Source organism: Pelobates fuscus, chromosome 10, assembly GCF_036172605.1.
Source record: "Pelobates fuscus isolate aPelFus1 chromosome 10, aPelFus1.pri, whole genome shotgun sequence".
In the NCBI taxonomy this organism is placed as follows: domain Eukaryota; kingdom Metazoa; phylum Chordata; class Amphibia; order Anura; family Pelobatidae; genus Pelobates; species Pelobates fuscus.
This window is the reverse complement of record NC_086326.1, coordinates 147,801,164-147,823,690: the sequence shown is the minus strand read 5'-3', so window position 1 is coordinate 147,823,690 and position 22,527 is coordinate 147,801,164. Positions and strand designations below refer to the sequence as shown.

General features: G+C 45.3%; 1 pseudogene; it reads left to right on the top strand.

Annotated features, from left to right (window-relative positions):
• Positions 1–22,527, top strand: part of LOC134575163 (oocyte zinc finger protein XlCOF7.1-like) — a 68,548-nt pseudogene that overhangs the window by 26,208 nt on the left and 19,813 nt on the right.

The following is a 22,527-nucleotide window of genomic DNA, read 5'->3' as shown; positions in this document are numbered from 1 at the left end:
TAGAAGTGTAGCCGACCCTTTCCAGATAAAAAGTATATCGTCAATGTAGCGACGATAGAGCACCAAATTCGACACCCAGGGATGTGCGGAGAATACAAAATGTTCTTCCCAGTATGCCATGAAAAGGTTTGCATAGCTGGGTGCGAATTTGGTGCCCATCGCCGTGCCTCTAATTTGGAGGTAGAACGTGTCGTGATACCAAAAAAAATTATTGGTGAGAATGAGATGGATACCTTCCAAAATAAACTGAATTTGATCTTCGTGGAAATTGGCTTTTTGTAGAAAAAATTGTACTGCTTTGATTCCTATTTCGTGAGGGATGATGGTGTATAGGGATGTCACATCACTGGTGACTAAATGAGAGTCAGTGTCCCATTGTGTGTTATTAAGTACCTGTAAAGTATGGATAGTGTCTTTTAGATGTGATGGGTTTGTGATCACCAGGGGTTGTAGAAGTGTGTCTATGTATTCTGAGACTCTTGAAGATATCGAGTCTATCCCTGATATGATGGGACGTCCTGGGGGGTGAGTGAGATTTTTATGAATTTTTGGGAGGTAATAAAAAAACTGGAATCTTTGGGTGTTGTGTGTCTATATATAGGTATTGGCTTTCTTTCTCTGTTAGGATCTCTCTTTCTAATCCTTTCTTAATGAACTGTTTGAATTTATTTTTTATTTCTTCTGTGGGGTTGGACTGTAGTTTTTGGTAGGTAGTGTGATCTGAGAGGATACGTTCTGACTCTCCTATGTACTGTGCTTTTGATAGGATGACGATTCCGCCTCCCTTGTCAGCAGGCTTAATTACTAACTCTTCGTTTTTTTGGAGTTGTTTTAACGTATTTTTTTCCCTCTGACATATTTTGTTGGAATCTATTTAGTTTTTTTGTTTTTTTAATATCTCCCATGACCATAGTTTCGAAAGTGGTGATGGCATTGGAGATCATGTGTTTTGGGAAAAATGAGGATTTTTCTTTTAATTGTGTGTGTTTATATTTTGGATCTGGGACTGTATTTAGTCTATCATCTTTGTCATGAAAATTTTTTTTTAAACATAAACTTCTTATAAATTTATTTAAATCTATAAAAAAAATCAAATTTATCTAAATCTGTTGTAGGGGCAAATTTTAAGCCTCTTTTTAGGACTTTTATTTCATCTTCCTTTAGTGGGTAATTGGTAAGGTTGAAGATTCCTTTTGTGTCTATCTCTTTCCTCTTTTTTCTTTGTTGCCCTGTTGTTCCTCTATTTCGTGTTCCCTGGATCTGGGTCGTTTGCCTTGGGATTCCCACGGTTTCGATTGTTCCTGCCAGATCATGTCCTCTATTCTTGGGTCCTTCCGAAAAAGGGGATAGTATTCTTCTGTGCTGTTCGGTCCTATTCTTTTATCGTCTCCTGTAGATGGATTTTCTTTTTCGGTTATGTTCCTTCTCGTGGCTCTTTATTTTGTAGGGGCGTCTCTTTTTTCTTAGGATTTTGGGTCTCTTCTAGGACTTTTTTCCCGGGCAACTTCTCTGTAGGTCCTTTTTGCTGGGCTTTTACGGTTTGAGGAACGATCTCTCCTTTCACGTTCTGGAATATAATTTCTCCTTTCTCGTTGTGGTAGTGCATTAGGGTTATAAGTTAATCTATTTGATTCTGATGTTTTGTTATATGGGGGCTGTTTTACTACCTCACTGTATGTTCTCTCTCTGGATTTATGTATTATGCGTTGTCTATTTGGGGGAGAGTTATTTATATAGCGGTCTTTTCTTTTTTGGGGCGTTTGTTCTCTTGGATGGTAGTGTTCTCTATGTGATTTAAGTCTGGTTCTTGAGGGAGGTGGTTTGTATGAGTGATTATTATTTGTATTCCCTATTTGTGGATGTCCGTATTTCGGTTCTCTATATAGTTTCCGTCTGTCTGTTTCTCTTTTATGGTTAGGTTTTCTATTGGGAAATCTGATATTGCCTGTTTTGTAATCATTAGTATCTCTCAGATACTTTCTTTTTTTTTATCGAGATAGTTTCTCTTTCGGTTTTTTCTAATTTTACTTTTATTTCTTGTATTATTTGGTTAAAAGTTTCTGGATTTGTGGAGTCACTTAATTTTTGTCTCCATGATAGGATTTCTCCATCTAATTGAGTGAGATTTTCCTCTCTTCTGGATACAATGTACCCTATCATGCTAAAGGAGAATCCCTCAAGGAGTTTATTCCATCCTGACATGAAGCACGTGTCTTCCCTGTCAAAGGTGGGATCTTTTTCGAACCTAAGTCCTCGTGGGGTAATTTGTTCTTTTACGTATTTTTTAGGGTCGCTACCTCCCATTTAATTTTCATTTCTTTAATGAGACTTTTCTCCAAATGGTTACGGCATTCATCAGCATTAATGTAGTCAGTATCATTAGTGCTTTCTATTGTTTCTAAAAACATGTGGTCTATGTCTTTAATTGTATAATTTCTATCCTCTAGGAAAGACATATTTGGAAATTCACTCTATACTGTATAAAGGGGATTATAATGTAAATCACATAAAATAAATACAGTAGAAAAAGTGATAAAGTGCGACAACAGAGATTTATGTGACCACCTAAGTGGGACCCCTTAAACCACTTGAAAATAATTGAAATACGTACAAATGGTGGATCACACTTCTTATAACTTCAAGCCGGGAGCCAAATAAAATCATAAGGCTCCCATGAGTTGGGTAGTGGGACACTTAATAGGACGTCCCTATCCTCTCTTGAGCTGTTCTGGAGATAACAGGAACAGTGGAGAAACAACTTCTTTCTTGTTCATCAATCAAAAGGAATCTTCAACCTTACCAATTACCCACTAAAGGAAGATGAAATAAAAGTCCTAAAAAGAGGCTTAAAATTTGCCCCTACAACAGATTTAGATAAATTTGATTTTTTTATAGATTTAAATAAATTTATAAGAAGTTTATGTTTAAAAAAATTTTTTCATGACAAAGATGATAGACTAAATACAGTCCCAGATCCAAAATATAAACACACACAATTAAAAGAAAAATCCTCATTTTTCCCAAAACACATGATCTCCAATGCCATCACCACTTTCGAAACTATGGTCATGGGAGATATTAAAAAAACTAAATAGATTCCAACAAAATATGTCACAGAGGGAAAAAAATAAGTTAAAACAACTCCAAAAAAACGAAGAGTTAGTAATTAAGCCTGCTGACAAGGGAGGCGGAATCGTCATCCTATCAAAAGCACAGTACATAGGAGAGTCAGAACGTATCCTCTCAGATCACACTACCTACCAAAAACTACAGTCCAACCCCACAGAAGAAATAAAAAAATAAATTCAAACAGTTCATTAAGAAAGGATTAGAAAGAGAGATCCTAACAGAGAAAGAAAGCCAATACCTATATATAGACACACAACACCCAAAGATTCCAGTTTTTTTATTACCTCCCAAAAATTCATAAAAATCTCACTCACCCCCCAGGACGTCCCATCATATCAGGGATAGACTCGATATCTTCAAGAGTCTCAGAATACATAGACACACTTCTACAACCCCTGGTGATCACAAACCCATCACATCTAAAAGACACTATCCATACTTTACAGGTACTTAATAACACACAATGGGACACTGACTCTCATTTAGTCACCAGTGATGTGACATCCCTATACACCATCATCCCTCACGAAATAGGAATCAAAGCAGTACAATTTTTTCTACAAAAAGCCAATTTCCACGAAGATCAAATTCAGTTTATTTTGGAAGGTATCCATCTCATTCTCACCAATAATTTTTTTTGGCATCACGACACGTTCTACCTCCAAATTAGAGGCACGGCGATGGGCACCAAATTCGCACCCAGCTATGCAAACCTTTTCATGGCATACTGGGAAGAACATTTTGTATTCTCCACACATCCCTGGGTGTCAAATTTGGTGCTCTATCGTTGCTACATTGACGATATACTTTTTATCTGGAAAGGGTCGGCTACACTTCTAGACATGTTTAATCTCTTTCTGAACGATAATGACTGGGGCATCGTGCTAACCATCACACACAGCCAGACAGATATCCATTTTCTGGATCTCCATATTTTTATACATAACAATCAAATCAACACTAAAAACTTCTTTAAAACAGTAGACGCGAATGGATACATTGAAAAAAGCAGCTGCCACCACCAACCATGGCTACAAAACGCACCAAAAAGGCCAATTTTTAAGAATCAAACGTAACTGCACAAATAATGAAGACTATAGAAAACAGGCAACTAAAATAAAAGAACAGTTCGTGGAAAAAGGATATAAGGAGGAACAATTAAGTTTAGAATTAGAAGAAGTCCAAAATAAACCACGGTCAGAACTTTTAACCTATAAAAGAAGAAATCTACATAATACACAAATTAAAAAAAATCCCTTTCATATGTAATTTTAACAGCCAAAATGGAAAAATTAAAAAAATTATTAACAAATATTGGTACCTTTTACAAGACGACCCGATTTTAAAAGAAATTTTACCAACACGACCACAAATCACATATAGAGGAGCACCAAACTTAAGAAGATCCCTAGTAGTAAGCAGCAAAGGCCCCACAACTACCAAACAACATTTTATACAAGGAAAAGGTTTTTATGGCTGTGGCATCTGCCTAGCGTGTAGGTTGACAAAGAGTAAAAAAAGACATATCACAAATATATATCAACATACCAATAAAGATTTCACCATCAAAGACCAACTCCCTTGTTTTTCTAAAGGCGTTATATACATCTTAATGTCCGTGCAACCTGCTTTATGTAGACCGCACTATTAGATGTATTAATACACGTATTTCAGAACACATTCGAAATATAAGGAATGGATTGGAAACCCATAGTGTTTCCAACCACTTCAAAAAATATCATGATCAAAATCCTGAAACTCTTTTTTTTTTTCTGCCCACTGAAGTTTGTTAAAAAAGACTGGAGAGGGGGTAATTATATAAAAAAAAATAGGGTCGGAAGAGATTAAATTTATATTCGAATTTAACACCCTAATACCAAACGGCCTGAATTCAGATTTTGAATTGTGCCATTTCTTTTAGAAATACCCTTGTCATTACCCTAAAGTCACCGCTCCTTTAAATTAAGCAATAGCACTTTATAATATCATAGCACTTTAGAAGCACTATAATATGATACTTTTATCAAACCACTTTAAAATTACCTTGAAATTCAGGAAATCAGAAAGTATACAATTCTGTTCTCAAATTAAAAACTATATCTATGTCATAATATAGAATAAAATATATATACCATTTTTTGCACACTATGTATATGCCTTTAACACTATTCTGAAAGTGCTGTGAATCACCCTAATACATAAGATTAATGTATATGACTATATATTAATGTATATGACTGATTACAATAAGATCATCCTCTCCTTTTTATAAATATTCTTAGGATTCAATTTTACTGTTTAATTTTTAATTATGCTGTATCTCTTTGGCTCTTTCATGCATAAACGAACTTGGAACGCACGTGCGTTCCACGGCGCGTTCCAGTGACGTCACGAATGTGCCGAGATGCAAAACCGGAAGTGACGTCACGGACGCATGGAACGCAACGTGCGTTCCATTTGCCGATGCCGGAAGTAGCCGCAATAAGCGGCATAAAAGACCAGCAAGCAAGATAGAAGACATTACTGACTGAGGAAGCCCCACACTAGGGGCGAAACGCGTATCAGGACCTTGGAGGACATTTGTGCCCAATACACTCAAGACCAGTAAGGACTTTTTTCAAGCCTACCTCATTTGCACTTTATTTTTAGGTGCTTTTTATGAACTTTAACAGCCATTTGGCTATTGGACATTGCTTCTTTTTAACTTTATGTTACCTAAAGCAGTCCTGTGTATTTTTTATATACTATTTTATCAATAAATTGATGAACAAGAAAGAAGTTGTTTCTCCACTGTTCCTGTTATCTCCAGAACAGCTCAAGAGAGGATAGGGACGTCCTATTAAGTGTCCCACTACCCAACTCATGGGAGCCTTATGATTTTATTTGGCTCCCGGCTTGAAGTTATAAGAAGTGTGATCCACCATTTGTACGTATTTCAATACCAGCCAAGAGATTTTTCAGATACATCATTGTATAAGGCTTTGGTAAAAAGTAATCATCAATATTATGTTTGCTGAATTTCTTATATCCTGCTTGTTCCTGAGTAATTGTTGGCGTGACCAGCGGAGAATCAGCCCTGCTACCACTGCTCTCCGCTACAACCTCTCAAAACAACCAAGCATTCTGCTAGCATTTCCTGCTGCTCTATTACGTTGTCAGGCCTACCTTTAAGTCATCTGAAATACTTACCCTAAATCCCTTTCCTCAGATTTTGAGCTTAGGACTCTATCAAATATTCTGTACTCTGCCCTTCGGTTTTTACGTCCAAGATGCATTATCTTGCACTTATCCACATTAAAAGAACACTGTAGATACCTAAACAACTTTAGCTTCATGAAGCAGTTTTAGTGTATAGATAATGCCATTTAGAAGTTGAAGGACCACTATAGGCACCCAGACCACTTCAGCTCAATGAAGTGGTCTGGGTGCCAGGTCCATCTAGGGTTAACCCCGAAGCATGCGTGGGATAGGCATAAGGCTATCCTAACTATAAGACAAGGCCAGGGACTAATGAAAGTATTTTTAAAAATTGGGCAGACTAGATGGGCCGAATGGTTCTTATCTGCCGTCACATTCTATGTAGCTGTAAACTGAAACTGCTATGTTTACATTAGGGTTAATCCAGCCTCTAGTGGCTGTCTCATTGACCGCCGCTAGAGGCGCTTCCACGCTTCTCACTGTGATTTTTCACAGTGAGAAGACGCTGCCGTCCATATGAAAGCATTGAGAAATGCTTTCCTATGGACTGATTGAATGCGCGCATGCGCATTCGGCAGATGACGTCGGAAGAGGGAGGAGAGTCCCTGGCGCTGGAGAAAGGTAATAGTTTAACGCCTTCCTTCCACCTTCAGCCCGGCGGGTGGGGTGGACCTATTAACACTATAGTGCCAGGAAAGTTAGTTTGTTTTCCTGGCACTATAGTGGTCCTTTAAATCACTTTGTCACAGCTTCCCTGGCTCTGATTGACACAGCCTGCATGGAAAAAAACTGGTTTCAATTTCAATCAAATGTAATTTACCTTAAACAATTGTATCTCTTTCTCTGTAAATTGAACTTTAAAAAAAAAAAAAAAAAATCTTTATTTTGTTCATGCATAGGTTAAACAAGCAGATATGCACTGCCACAACAGCTGGTGCAAACATATTTTTAGACCATTGTTAACAGTAGTGTAGCATCAAGAGCATTGCACTTTTTTTTATATTTTATATGGAATACACAGGATTAGAACATGAGCCTTCAAGTCAATAAACGGTAGATACTTGTGGACTGACTATGACACAGTAGCTAGACAAGAAGGGGTTAATATATTGCTGTAGCTGACATCGCCCCTGTAAGGCTGAGGCATATAAGGCAAGTGTGTTAGCGAGATTAAGTGAAAACATATGTACCCGAATGATAACGCTAACTATTAGGTGTGTTAATAGGCATGTACGGTGGCTTCAAACAGGCATTTTGTGTGCTTAGTAGTGATGTCCCGAACAGTTCGCCGGGAACCGTTCGCTGGCGAACATAGCGTGTTCGTGGTTGCGAACGTGAGCGATGTTCGGTCCGCCCCCCTATTCGTCATGGAGGTTGGAGGGTCTGGGAGGAAGGGTCTGCTGCTGATTGACTGGAATGTGTCTGCTGACTGTGAGGTACAGGGTCAAAGTTTACTCAATGATGACGAATAAGGGGCGGACCGAACATTGCGCGTGTTCGCCGGCGAACGGTTCCTGGCGAACTGTTCGGTACATCACTAGTGCTTAGTGATTTGGGCACTTGTGAGGCAAGTCCGCAGTCAGCCAACTCCCGACATCGGGATGCACAGAGGATGTGTAAGGCAATTATGAGGCGTGTTGTACCGGAGTTAATCTCCAATGGGTCTCTACCCGCGATCTGTCTTGCATTCTAAACAGTGAGTGTGATGCAGGTGTTGAGACAAACAAACGAAAATAAAAAGGAGACAACAGGTCAACAAAAATTAAACAAACTGAGTGTTCATGCTATAATGCAGGAGCCATCCCCAATGCTCGGGTGAGGTATCTTGGCTACAGTCCTCTTCTTAATCCGAATTCTGCCGGTGCCTGATCTGCTAAGCCACTGGGGCTGCGCGTGAGCCGCTAGGAACCAGGAAGTGTCCAGAATTGCAGGTATCTTGGATGCCCCTGGGGTCCCTCCATGCCACTTCAGCACTTTTTCGGCCCCATGATAAGTGGACGTTGAGGATTGCAGAGATTTTGGGTAGTCCTTGGCGTGAGAGCGTTTGGTAGTCACTTTAATCCCGTTTACAGGAGCTCTCTATTGGTCGGCAGGTCCTTCAGCCTCTGGTATCTCGGGGTGCCCTCAAAGGCACTTGTGGGCATCTTAGTAAATGTTTTTCCTCCTACCGTAGTTAACCCCCTTCTGCCGGTCAATATCTGATTATCTTTTACTCTCTATTTAGAGTTGCTGTGCTACAAGGCCAGGCTGCGAGCTCCAGTCTGAACCACATTTGTTTTGCTATACGGGTTATTTCTATTTGTAACCATTTTTTGTTAAAGCAGTTGCGATTCACTGCATTTACTTTGGATACAGTGTATAGCCTCCACAATCTGGGCATTATATGGGACATTTCGTATAGCATTGCAGTATATACTTCATTATTAAATAGATTTACTGTATATACTTTTATTTAGAATTACTAAAAGTTGTTATTTTTGTTTTTATTAATTAATCGCTGGTATATGGTATATCGGTTTCAGTATATTCTTGTCTTTTCACTATAGTAGAGCAACCCCCAATTGTTGGTGTTGTATATATTCGCTCCATTCCTCTATCCGTGTGTGAGTATTTGAGGTAAATATACAGTTCCTCTGTCATTTTTAGTGATTTAATTAATTTTCAAGCATTATGCATTTTACATGTGAAGTGTTTGAAATGCATTATATCTCTAATTTACAGAGCCATCGAATATTCTAATTCCTGTCCACAACCCCAGAGCCTGTTCTCAGGCTGCCTGATTGGCTTAATGATGACAAACATAAACGGGAATCAGATTGCCAAGAGGATCCTGGATCTGACCCTGGAGGTCAACTTACTGCTGACTGGAGAGGTGAGGGATTCTGGGAATGTCACAGCAACTACACACTTTTATCCTGTGTTATGACATGGACCTGGAGATAATTATTATGGGCATGATTTTTGAAGTAAATACTCGGTAGATATTTACAGGCACACTATAGTTACTAGAACAATTACTGATTAATGTAGTTGTTCTGGTGTGTATAGCCTGCCCCTGCAAGTTTTTCAATATAAACCCTACCTTTTTAGAAAAAAGGTAGTGTTTACATTACTGACTAGGATCACCTCTAGTAGCAGTCACTCAGACGGCCATTTGAGGTGCTTCCTGGGTCAGTCCTTCACAGTGTGCAGTACTGGCATTCAGTATCTCCATGCTCTGCATAGAGGCGCTGAATGTTCGCCATATTCAATGCATCTCTATGCAGGGGCGTATTAGCCGCGAGGCAAACAAGGCATTTGCCTTGGGCGGCATTTTCCAGGGGGCGGCAAAAAAAGCCGCCCCCAAATGCCCAAGGCAAATGTCTTGTTAGCCTTGCGGCTAACAGACATGCCGGCGGGCTGCTGGGCGGCACTGGCGGGCGGGCGGCCGGACGGCGAGGGAGCACTTCCCCTGAGCTGTCTGCTCAGCTCCCTCGCCAGCCGCAGAGTGAGGCTGGGAGGCGGAGCCGGAATTTGACGTCATATTCCGGCTCCCAGCCTCACTCTGAGGCGCGCGAGGGAGCTGAGCAGACAGCTCAGGGGAAGTGCTCCCTCGCCGGCCGCCCGCCCGCCCGGCATTGCCGCCCGATCGCCCAGCAGCCACTGGACCACCAGGGAGGAAGAGACACCCCTCCCTCCCCAGCATTCCCAAAGGTAAGGAGGCTGGGGGGGGGGGGGGGGTTAAATATATATAAAAAAAATGTGTTAAAAATAAATTTAAAAAAAAGTGTTAAAAATAAATTTAAAAAAAGTGTTAAAAAAAATAAATAAAAAAAAAATGTGTTAATGTGGGTGGGTGAGTGTGTGTCTGTTAGTGTGTGTCTGTTAGTGTGTGTCTGTTAGTGTGTGTCTGTTAGTGTGTGTCTGTTAGTGTGTGTCTGTTAGTGTGTGTCTGTTAGTGTGTGTGTGTCAGTGTTTGTGTCTGTTAGTGTGTGTGTGTCAGTGTTTGTGTCTGTTAGTGTGTCAGTGTGTGTGTCTGTTAGTGTGTGTGTGTCAGTGTTTGTGTCTGTTAGTGTGTGTGTGTGTCTGTTAGTGTGTGTGTGTGTGTCTGTTAGTGTGTGTGTGTGTGTCTGTTAGTGTGTGTGTGTGTGTCTGTTAGTGTGTGTTTGCCTGTGAGTGTGTGTGTATGTTAGTTTGTGTTTCTGTTAGCGAGTGTGTGTGTGTGTGTGTGTGTATTTAGAATGCGGGGCGGGGGGAAAGGTTGGGGGGGGGGGGGGGGTGGGCGCCTGAGTTTTGTCCTGCCTAGGGCAGCACAAAACCAGGATACACCACTGTCTCTATGAGGAGATGCTAATTAGCGAGAGCGGGGTTTGACTGACTTCGCTGCCTGATTGACTGATGATCTAGGCATATGTTGCCATTTATACTCTATTGTAACCTTGGGAGGAATATTTCCATCAAAATGGAATATCATTTTCAAACGTAGACAACTCTGGTTATGCCACATTGGGTGTATTGTGTATCCAGTTTATCATGACCTTAGTGTAGCCGTTCTTAATGTAAATAGGGACAGGCCAAGTGTCAGGGGATCCAGAAATCAGAGTGGTCAGGATAACGAGCCAATAAGACGATACAGCAATTGACAAAGAGTAATCAGGAAAAGCCAGGGTTAGGAAGCCAGAATTACCGTTAACCAGCAACTCAAGTCCCATACTTGTGACCTTATAGTTTAACCCTTTATTGTACACTTCGAAACCGTCAAACACACAAGCCTGGTAGATATGGACATGAAGGGACTCTACACAGGGGCGGACTGAGAACCCTCAGGGCCCACGGGCAAAATAAATCAAGGGCCCCCTTACAGGCCCCACCCATGCTCCGTAGCAAGCCCCACCCTTGTCCCGCCTCCAGCCACACCCTACACAATCTTTAGACACAAGGAACAAAAGTGCAATAATCCCCTCAAGGCCCCAGTAGAGACTACAATTGAGGGCTAATGGGCCATGGAGGGGTCTTTCTAGCAGAGGCTATCTCAGTGTTATTTAGAGAGTGTTAGAAAGAATCTACTCGAGCCCCATTAGAGACTACAATGGAGTCTAATGGGGGCCTGGAGGGGGGTCTCTCCAACACTCTGGTTCCTATTTACAATATAGCAACACAACATAGCTTGCTGATACCTAGGCCAAGTTGGCTCATCCTACCTTAATTACTGTTGCTGGAAGGCTGTGGGCTTGCTGGCTGCGGCTGGCAGGCTGTGGCTTCCCGGCAGGCTGTGGACTTGCTGGCTACTGCCGGCAGGCTGTGGGCTTGCTGGCTGTAAGCCTGTGGCTTGTTGTAAGTCTGTGGGCTGGCTGCTGGCCTGGCTGGCCTGTGGGCTGGCTAACTGGTGGCTTGGTTGGCTTGTGGGCTGGCTGGCTGGCTACGGGGGCACTTGTAGATTATTTAAAGAAATAATCCATGCACAATAACCACTGCTGCTCTGTGTAGTGGTTATGGTGCCAGGAGGGCCAGGACCCCCTCCCAGAGTAAGTAGTCAAACCGTTTAAGAACAGTTTGAAAACTTACCTGGGGTCTGCTGGGATATGGGGCTGTAGTAGGGTATAGGAGCAGTGGTGCAATGTGTGAGGGGTGCAGTGTGTGTGAAAGGTTCAGTGTGTGTGTGTGTGTGTGTGTGTGTGTGTGTGTGAACATATAGGGTGTGTGTGGCAATGTTAGTATGGGGGTCTGTGTATGTGTGTGTGTGAGGCAATGTGTGTAAATGTGTAGGGTGTGTGTGGGGACAGTGTGTGTGTATGGGGGGCAGTGAGTGAATGTGTATGGTGTGTGTGTGGGGGGGCAGTGTTTGTATGGGGCTAGAGTTCACTCTCACTACTACGACCACCAGGAATCCCTGGTGGTCGCAGTGTTGAGAGTGAACTCTAGCCCGTAGCTCCAGGGCTAGAGTTCACTCTTGCGAGAGCCGGAGCGTTGCCGTGGTAACTGCGGCAACGCTCTGTGCTTGCGTGAGAAGGACCCAGAGAAGCTGCAGGCTAAGCTCCCGGGTCCTCTCTTCTTCCCTCCCTGCCAGCTGCCCGCACGGTGCCTGCAGACCGGGGAGAGAGATCGGCTGGGGCGATCCACCAATTATATATACAGCCCTACTGTGTGCCTTTTTGTCTCCCCCAGTCCCTCTGTATGTTTCTTTCTCCCCCTCACTGCTCCTCTGTGTCCATGTCTCCCCTCTCCTTCCCAGTCTCTCTTCCCCCTCTGCCTCTTTCTCCCCCTCCCCTTGTGGGTCTCTCTCCTTTCTCCCTGTGTCTCTCGTCCCCTCTGTCTCTTTCTCCCCCCTTTCCCTGTCTCTCTCTACCCCACATCTCTAGTCCCCTCTGTCTCTTTCTCCTCCCTTTCCCTGTGTCTCTCTCTACCCCACATCTCTCGTCCCTTCTGTCTCTTTCTCCCCCCCTTTCCCTGTGTCTCTCTCTACCCCACATCTCTCATCCCCTCTCTCTTTCTCCCCCTTTCCCTGTGTCTCTCTCTACCCCACATCTCTCGTCCCCTCTGTCTCTTTCTCCCCCTTTCCCTGTGTCTCTCTCTACCCCACATCTCCTATCCCCTCTCTCTTTCTCCCCCTTTCCCTGTGTCTCTCTCTACCCCACATCTCTCGTCCCCTCTGTCTCTTTCTCCCCCCCTTTCCCTGTGTCTCTCTCTACCCCACATCTCTCATCCCCTCTCTCTTTCTCCCCCTTTCCCTGTGTCTCTCTCTACCCCACATCTCTCGTCCCCTCTGTCTTTCTCCCCCTTTCCCTGTGTCTCTCTCTACCCCACATCTCTCGTCCCCTGTCTCTTTCTCCCCCCTTTCCCTGTGTCTCTCTCTACCCCACATCTCTCGTCCCCTGTCTCTTTCTCCCCCCTTTCCCTGTGTCTCTCTCTACCCCACATCTCTCGTCCCCTGTCTCTTTCTCCCCCTTTCCCTGTGTCTCTACCCCACATATCTCTTCCCCTCTGTCTCTTTCTCCCCCCTTTCCCTGTGGCTCTCTCTACCCCACATCTCTCATCCCCTGTCTTTTTCTCCCCCCTTTCCCTGTGTCTCTCTCTACCCCACATCTCTCTTCCCCTCTGTCTCTTTCTCCCCCCTCCACCATCTCTCTATTCCCCTTCTTTCTCCCCCTGTGTCTCACTCTCCCCCCTGTCTATTTCTCCCTCCTTTCCCTGTGTCACTCTCTCCCCCCCCCCCCCCCCCTCTGTCTCTTTCCTTCCCCTCCCCCTGTCTCTCTATTTTCCCACTGTCTGTTTCTTCCCCTGCCTCTATCTTTTCCCCCTCTCTGTTTTATTTTTCCCCTCCCATTTACCAAGAGAAGACTGAAGGGGCCGGGTACATGCTGGAGCCGCCGGGCCGGGTGGCAGCCTCGCCGGTCCGGCGGCACTCCTGTCAGGCTGTCAGTAACGCTGAGGACGGAAGGAGGGGAGGAGCATGTCTCTCTCACATGCTCCTTTGCGGTTCCCACATCCTGTGCTGGGAATTGTGGGAACCGCAAAGGAGCATGTGAGAGAGACATGCTCCTCCCCTCCTCCCCTCCTTCCGTCCTCAGCGTTACTGACAGCCTGACAGGAGTGCCGCCGGACCGGCGAGGCTGCCACCCGGCCCGGCGGCTCCAGCATGTACCCGGCCCCTTCAGTGTGCCACCGGACCGGCCACCCGGTGGCACTTACATGCACAGATGCCGAGGCCGCGGTGGGGCAATCCGGCCCTGCCGCCGGGCCCCCTGATGGCGGCTCTGGCGGCGGGCCCCCCTCCCAGCCGGGCCCTCGGACCATGTCCGAAGTGCCCGACTGGTCAGTCCGCCCCTGACTCTACACTTTCTCTGGGTGACCTTTTACAGGCTGTGGTTTTACCTTCTACAAGGTAACAGCCTGTTGCAATGTCTCTGGGTATATTCTGTCTTAAAGGGTCATGCATCACTTTGCAATCATTTTTTCTTTTATACCAGCAAGAAAACCCTTTTAACCCCTTAAGGACACATGACATGTGTGACATGTCATGATTCCCTTTTATACCAGAAGTTTGGTCCTTAAGGGGTTAAAGGACCACTATAGTGCCAGGAAAACAAATCCTGGCACAATATAGTCCTTAGGTCCCACCCTCAGGGCCCCCCTCCGGCTGGGCTTAGGGGTTAAAACCCCTTCAGCCACTTTCCTTTATCCAGCGCCGGGCTCCCTCGGCGCTTGTGACCTCTCCTCCCCCTCCGACGTCAACTCCCGCGCTGGTGACCTGTCAGTCAGCTCACGAATGGAGCCAAATGCGCATGCGTGGCCAGAGCCGCGCACACATTCAAACCACCCATAGGAAAGCATTACGTTGCTGAAACGCCTCTAGCGACTGTCAGGAAGACCGCCTCTAGCGGCTGGATTAACCCTGCAATGTAAACATAGCAGTTTTTCTGAAACTGCTATGTTTACAGCTCCAGGGTTAAAACCTGGGGGACCTGGCGCCCAGACCACTTCATTTAGCTGGGTGACGATAGTGGTCCTTTAAACAAAAATAAAGAAAGAAAGTCTTTAAAAGTATGTAATAAACATTTATAAATTTACTGTGAACTTCTCTTGGCTAAGGCAGTTTCTTCATACTCCCCCCTCCCTTTATCCACCCAGTTCAGTTTCAGATCAGTGCACTAATGACAAAACAGGTCATGGTACAGCAGCGGGAGAGAAACCTGATACTGGAGCCTGCTCTGCATGAACACACTGATCAGACTCCCTCTCGACTCTCCCTCTCAGGATGTTGCAAGGTGAATAGAGTTTCCAGCTGTGCATGTGTAAATCTGCTAGGCCCACCCATTGCACATTTTTAAAGCATTCTTAGGGATAGAATACTGATTGGTTTGATCAGTTTTTTTTCCACCCCCTCCTCCCCCTCAGCCTACAGGGTGAAACAACTGTCTCATTCAAAGCTACAGCAGTTAATTTCAAAGTGATGCATGTCTTTTAATTGTGAATGGATTAGGGGCTGGATAAACAAATTCTCTGCTAAAAGCTTAAGTGTTAATTTCAGGTTATTATATGATTTCCCTGTGCCTGCGTGTTTTGTAGAGCACATACAAATTGTAGACTGCAATCTGGGTAAGGTCTATGACAAATTTGTGTGCCTGGTTTTGGTTTTGCAGTGAACCAGATATGGCGCAAAGCTGTTGTTGTGCTGTTACGGTTTTTGCCATAGCTTAGCTTCTGAGGGTAACCTTTACAAATTTTGCACCATGTGCCGCAGGCTAGGGTGTCAAAGTACAATTTTTTTTAATAAGTCTACACTAGCATGACTAGTTGTCAACCCATACGTTGTAGCCTTTGTTCATCAAGGATAAAAGATCCCACACAATTTTGCCGTTTAGGCCCACAGAATCAGGGCAGCCTCATGGATCGAGATCGCGATCTCTGTTTTCATAAATGTAAAATGCCAGGTACACTCTATAGTGTATTGTAGTGTCGGATGTCCTTTTGAATGACTGCAAGCATGGCTTTTCTGCCCAAAACCAGTTCCACAGGTCTAGCAGTGTCCCTGGGACAACACCCTGCTGGAGAACAATAGACAGGAAACGGGGGAGGGGCACACCTTCCCATGTATTCAAAGGGGCAGAAAACGTGTTTCAAAATGCAATAAGCCCGGGGGGCGGAGCCTGGCTGCGCAACTGAATAGACGCCATTTCCACAGCTCCGTGCGCTGGAAAATTAATCTATCGAATATCACCAGCATCCTGGCGAAAACAGCCGAAAAAAGGGCAGATACCACAGCAGCATACTGCCCTGATCCCGCCGATGCCTTTTTTACACACCCCGGGCAAAAAAACTCAGACCCGCGGCACCAAGGCCTACCGCGCCATCCGGCACTCTCCAGCAGCCTACGGAGGCCCGCTAGACTGGGACGACCCCGACTACCTGACCCTGTTAATGGGCAGCATGGGGAGGAAAACCCAAAGGCCAACCGCATCCACTGCCAAGCCGCAGCACGACATAAGCTACATGCTGCAACAACCGGCGTCGGCGAAGCCCCCGTCGGCATGGGAGACATCACCCACCAGGGAGCCCTCACCCACAAGGGAAGGCGATGGGACCCCAAGTCTGTGCCCGATGCCGGCAAATAGAGGGACACCATGCCCAAAGGAGACAGAAGCACCGGCTACCAAACGAGAGCTTCAAGAAATGCTCACTGGCCTCCAAAACAACCTCAGGACGATGTGGGAGGCGGACCTGGCGGTTCTCAAAACGGAGGTACAGGCAGTCAAAGGGCGCACACAATCCACTGAACATCATGTGACAGACCTGCAAAAAGGCCTCAAGGAATTTGAGCGACAGAGTACAACACATCCAGAATACACAAGCTGAAACAAATACGCAACTGCTAATACTGGACGACAGGGGCAGGAGGAAGAACGTAAAGGTACGGGGAGTAGCGGAAACCATACCCCTAGAAGAACTACCACACTTCATAAGAAGGTTGGTGGCGTCACTACTCTCACCCAGAGGGGCTAAATATTTATCCTTTGATGGGGCATACAGAATAGCTAAATCCCCAAAAGCCCCTGCAACCACGCCACGAGACATCATCCTTAGGTGTCAAACGATGTCCAATAAATTAGGCTTGCTAGCAGCGATAAAAGGAAAGACGCCATACGACTTTGAGACCTGTAAAATATCATTCTTCCAAGACCTCAGCAGAACCACACTAAAGTGGCGCAAAGCCATGCAACCTCTCACGCAGACCTTACAGAAGGCAGGCCTAACCTACAGATGGGCACCGACACCGCAAACACTATGGGTTACCAAAGGAGGAAAGTACTATAAAGCTACAAACCCAGTAGACGCTCCAGCGCTCCTGACGGCTCTGGACCTACAACCACGGCAGGGCTCTGCTTAAGATCCACAGGACTCGCAACTCCTCACAGACACTGACTCAGACACGTCCTCTTCTTATATCAGGGGCGCCAGGAGACCAAAGACCTGAACCGACCAGCGTACCCGAGTATCTCAAGCAGCAGTTACATTTCTGAGACTTTCTTAGCCTAAAAGTTACACAATGTTAAATGTTCAATGCTTCATGGTCCATTTTTTCTACTTACTCTCATACACGCCAATACATAAATACACAATCACCTAACTCAGCCGAGTGATCCAAAGGGCACACAAAGCGCGCACACTACGCTTAGGAAATCTCTCCCCCTTCCCCCCCCCCCCCTCTTACCGCCACGCCAGGGAGGAACCGACTAAGGGTCAGAGGACCACACCTAGCTGAAGGCCACACACTAGCGACTACCACATGAGACCAGCACCACCAAGGAATCAACAATTAACCCTCTTACACGCACTCAAGAAGACTTAGAACCCGCATACCTCACTGGCATACAATTTACGTGACACTACACATAGCGGGGGCTTTTAAACCCACATATTGCTCAACTCGATACAGACCACCATGCTTCTAAAAAATGTGCAACATGCCACCCAGCTAGAAACCACAACTTGTGATGCTACACACATAGCTTACCACTGTGCTAGCCGAGATAACACAACACTGTATGTACCAACTAGCTTTCAAACAGTATGTATGTTCCATGCAAACTTGCACCAAATATCTTAACCTTACGAATAGCACCCAGCGGCTACTAAGCTACAGAAATAATCCTAGTTCAGCATGTTACGAGTTCTTTTTTTTATAGATGTTATTGTTAGGCTACTCATACTGTATACATTGTGCTTATTGCCATCTCAATCTCTGACATAACTTTAAGCTAGTTTATTACTCTCACAATATTTGCTGTTTTTATCTCCGGTGCCACAATATCAAATCTTTTTGAAAATCCTGTACCTATTATCGTGGCATAACAAACATGTATGTCAAACATTTGCACTACAAAAATAAAGAATTTAAAATAAATAAATAAATGCAATAAGCCCAAATAAGTTCCTTAAAGGGCAATACATGGCAGGAGGCTGGCAATCAGTCTTCTCCAATGCCCAGTGGCGAGGCTGGTTCCGCCACATTTCTCCCCTTTCCCAACAAGACTAACAAGGTATCTGACCTCCTGTCTGTCAGTGCCTTAGTTAGTCCCATAACCCACCCACAAAACATAATCAACAGAGTGGCCCACCCACAAGAATTGGTTTCTGCACCTGGGGTAGTGGGTAGCTTGTCCATGTCCAGGGGCTCCACCATGGCTCTGGGGGGTACTAGCCCTCCGGGATCGGTGGGTTGCTGAGTGGGCAGAGACCAGCGGTACATTGCCCTGGTGCCAGCGCTACCATGGGAGTAGCCTGGTTGGAGCCCAGCTGAGGAGAACGGATAGTAGGCTCCTCCCTCTGGACCTGGTGTTGCTGCTGGAGGGGAAGACAGGCTGTCTCCCCTTTGGATAAACAGCCCTGCAGCTGGGGGACAGGACCGACTGTCCCTACCCCCTGTGGTTTGGCCACAGAGACCACGGTCTAATCTGCACCGGTGTCGGGCTTACCATCTCCCCTTGGTGGGCTAGGCTGCAACTGGGGAGGGAGAACGAGGCTCTCCCCTCCCGGTAGAGTACTCTGCCGCTGGGGAGCAGGACCGACTGTCCGTACTCCCTTTAGCTTGGGCACAGAGACCACGGTCCCATCTGTGACATTGGGGAGCTTAGGGTCTCCCCTTGGTGGGCTACGCTGCCGCTGGGGAGAGGGGGTAACAAGCTCCTCTCCCTTACACACTTTCAGCCGCTGGGGAGAGGGGGTAACAGGCTCCTCTCCCTGACACGCTCTCTGCGGGGGACCGACTGTCTCCCTTTTCAATACATTGTCCCGCTGGAAGGAAGGACGGCACCTTCGGCTCCCTGTGACTTACTGGACTGTTGGGGAGAGGGACCAACTGTCTCCTCTCCTAAGGACACACTCTGCCACTGGGGAGGAAGGGCGGCACCTTCAGCTCCCTGTGATACATACTGCCGCTGGGGATCTGGGCCGACCACCCAGTATCCCTGTAGGGCAGGTAGAGAGACCGCAGTCCCATCTCCACCTGCCATCTGTGGGTCTTCCCAGGACCAGTCTATGAGGTCCGCTACCTCAGGTACCTCTGGTTGCTGTTGGGGAAGAGGACTGACTGTGTCTCCTTTCCCATGGATACACACTGCCTCTGGGGAGGAAGGATGACACCTTCGCCTCCCTGGAACTCACACTGCCGCTGGGGAGGGAGGACGGCGCCTTCGGCTCCCTGGTACTCACACTGCCGCTGGGGAGGGAGGACGGCGCCTTCGGCTCCCTGGTACTCACACTGCCGCTGGGGAGGAAGGACGGCGCCTTCAGCACCCGAGGATTCGCACTGCCGCTGGGGAGCGAGACCGATTGTCTCCACTTCCTGTAACTCACTTGACTGCTGGGGAGACAGACTGACTGTCTCCTCTCCCAAAGATACACACTGCCGCTGGGGTTTCTCCCGACGTGCCAACCCACTCTGTTTCAAACGGCAAGTACTCTCCCACTATTTTCCTCACGAACTGCATGGTTTTCTCAGGGGGGTTGGGTCCAAAGTAAGCCAGCAGCGCGGTAACCTCTTAGTCAAACGCCTCCTGAGTGTAGCTGGGCGCCATGCTTGCTCTCACGAAGTTAGTTCCTTAGTAGATAGGGCCAATGTACGGATACTAGTGTTACCCTAAATTATAAATCCACGAACGGTGTCTCTGAGCTGCTTTGCTTCGCACTAGGACGCCATCCCACCGCTTGCCACCAATGTAACGGATCACCTGGCACCCCGACTGGGTACCTCCGTTGAAGGATGCTCCTAGCGCTTCCTGAGGGCTCCAAGCACTCCAGTCGACACCATAACCACCGTAGACTCCTCCAGAGAGCAAGGCAGGAACAAGCTCTTACAAGAGCTTAGTAGTGATTTTGCAAGGGAGTATGACAAGCATAGCAATCCCTTGTAGCAGATTCTCCCAATAAGAGACGGCACTCCAAATTGAGGGTGAAGTAGAACTCCTTTACTTGGCACCAAAGGGCCTTCTTTTATGGAGGTCTTAAACATACAGGACTGCCCACAGGGTTTTTCAGAACAACCAATAAAAAACATTACAACACATACAATAAAGTAAACCACTCCCAGCAGAAATCTTCCCCTCTGCCTGTGATACAATTATCTCAAGACAATAGACTAACTTAATTAGCACAGACAGACAATATACAGTTTGTACAAAATTCTTATAACTTTAAAAGTATGCATTCAATATTAATAACATATTTGAAATCAGCGTCCTTCAAATATAAATATACTCAAAAATCATAAAAATCCGTCCAGTAGATCAAAAGTTAGATGGATGGATGTCCTTTTTGAATGACTGCAAACAATAGACCGGAAACGGGGGAGGGGCACACCTTCCCATATATTCAAAGGGGCAGAAAAAGTGTTTCAAAATGCAATAAGCCCAAATATGTTCCTTAAAGGGCAATACATCCCAGGGGCCATAGTCACATGGCAGGAGGCTGGCAATCAGTCTTCTCCAATGCCCAGTAGCGAGGCTGGTTCTGTCACAGGCTATTTGAATAGAAGTATATCTAATGGCTGTCAGAGTGACATGGATAAATATGGACGTTAAGATGTGTCATTATGTCGAACATTTTAAAAGCCCATGTTTTCCAGGACGTGACAACAAATCCTAACATCGTAAATGAGTGTGGAGATTGTGATGCTAAGACATGATTATAAACAGGTAGCCCTAGCATAACATTTCTCAGCCCTGTGCGCTATACAAGACTTGATGATGGAGAAGGCCGGCATCACACACACAGACAGGGGTAGCAGTGACAGAGGTGGGTGGTAGAAGCACATACTAGCCGGATTAAGGTGATTCCCCTTCCAGGAAAAAGATAGTGAAACAACATTATAAATAACTCCAAGGTAACAAAGTGAGGTTTCTTTGTAGACAGAGAGAGAGTGAAGTATAGACTTAGTTGGAGAGATCATTTAATACGTGTTTCTTTATGTGCAGGATTACATTGTTGTGAAGAGATCTGACAATTCTATAATACAGAAAAGCAGTCCCTGTGTGTTAAAAGGATCTTTTAAGACCCAGAGCTCCAGCACGGTGTCTGGACCTCACTCACTGATACATGAGGGAATCAATGAGCAGAAGATCCTGGAACTGATAAATGAGATCATTTATCTGCTGACTGAAGAGGTGAGGCTGCTTGAATGGGACATCATAGAGTAAAACCAAGGGATGTGTCTGGATGGTGACTGTATTAAGATGTTGGGATCTCACTGTCTGTTATTTCTTGTAGGTTTGGAAGTATTTAAAAGGGCAAAAAGAAACTTACAAGGAAGTGATGATGGAGAGTCACCACCCCCTCATCTCACTGGGTGAGACAATGTTTAATCAGCATTTTTGTTTGGTTATAGAGCAGATATCATTCACTTATATCATCAAACACCTGGTACACAGTGTGAGATCTGTACAGTTATTACACACTGGTAAGCCGTAAGAACAAGGCTTTTTTTTTATTGCTTTTTTTTAATCTTTTATTAGGATCATAGGTCAGACATGATGTTGTTCAAGTCACATGTGATGGCCACTGCATGCTTGCAAGGCCCATCCTTCAGTTAGGTTGTTCTATAAAGTCACTGGTAATCATAATGACAAGTCATTAGCTTACCAGTTCAGTAATAGGATATTCTCCCTGGATAGCTGCTGCATGGTTTGGGAAAGTTGACGCCTACTGGACTAGAGGGCCTTCTTGTTCATCCAGCTTTTACGAGTTCTTCTTTGCTTGCATGCTAAGTAGAAACTCAACTTGCTAATCATTAAAGAAATTGCTATTGCAAGAAGTAAGTACTAAAATTGTTAAATAATCTTTTTAAATTGAGCCGCTCTAATCTGAGATTCTGACTGTAGAACTCTCCCTCTGAACCTCTGCCCGGTAGCATTGAATCTATTTGTAGCGGAGCACTAGTTTCCCATAGGCTTTCTCCGCCTATTGCTCTGGTAGCTTTGAAACGACAAACTTAAAGATTTTCAAGTATTGTAAATCTTCACAAGGAAGGGTTTCTAGTGGCTGTGTGATAGACAGCCACTAGCGGTATCCTTATTGTTTCAGAAGCATCTCATTAAAGGATCACTATAGGCACCCAGACCACTTCAGATTAATGAAGTGATCTGGGTGCCAGGTCAATCTAGGATTAACCCTTTCTGCTGTAAACATAGCCGTTTCTGAGAAACGGCTATGTTTACCTATCGGTTAATC